Genomic DNA, 637 nt, shown 5'->3' with positions numbered 1-637 from the left:
CCGCCCCTCGGGGGCGGAGAGCGGGAAGGGCTAGGGCCCCGTTCCTCCCCGAGGGGGGGGCCCTAGTGGCGTGAAGACCCCTGGACCGGAGTGCTAGTGGCTACTCGGCCTGGGAAAGGGCCCGATACCTGTGTGACCTTGGGTAAGGGGCTGTCCCCTCTGGTCCCCAGAAGCAGTACTTATAAAATGGAGGAAACACACTGCCACCTTCGTGGGACTATTTGAGGGCTCCCTGAGATGGAGCCCGGGGTGCACAGGCTCTGCGCTCTGGGTTAAAGTACTTGTGAGCATTTCTGTCACTTGGTGAGGGAAGGGAAGACAGAACCGGGCCAGGACCACTAGGGCCACCCTAGTTCTACCCATGTTCTCCCCCATCCTTACATATCTTCTCCACATTTCTATCTGGCTTCCACTTCTCCTCCATGTCCCTGGAGCCCGCACCCCCGCAAGGGTCGTGTCCCTGCTCGGAGCCTCGGTGTTGCAGCTTCTCCTGTTGAAGGCAGCAGGGGATTCTCGACCCTTCCCCAGAGGCTTCAGCAGCGAAGACTCCCACCCACCCCATCCCCGGTCCCATTGTCCCTTTGGGACAAGATACTGGGTATTTTAGCCCAGTACTTTCTTTTTTTTTTTTTTTTTT

The sequence above is a fragment of the Otolemur garnettii genome, unplaced genomic scaffold (assembly GCF_000181295.1).
Source record: "Otolemur garnettii isolate 467f Iridium unplaced genomic scaffold, OtoGar3 scaffold00151, whole genome shotgun sequence".
Lineage (NCBI taxonomy): Eukaryota > Metazoa > Chordata > Mammalia > Primates > Galagidae > Otolemur > Otolemur garnettii.
Note: the sequence above shows the minus strand (reverse complement) of the source record.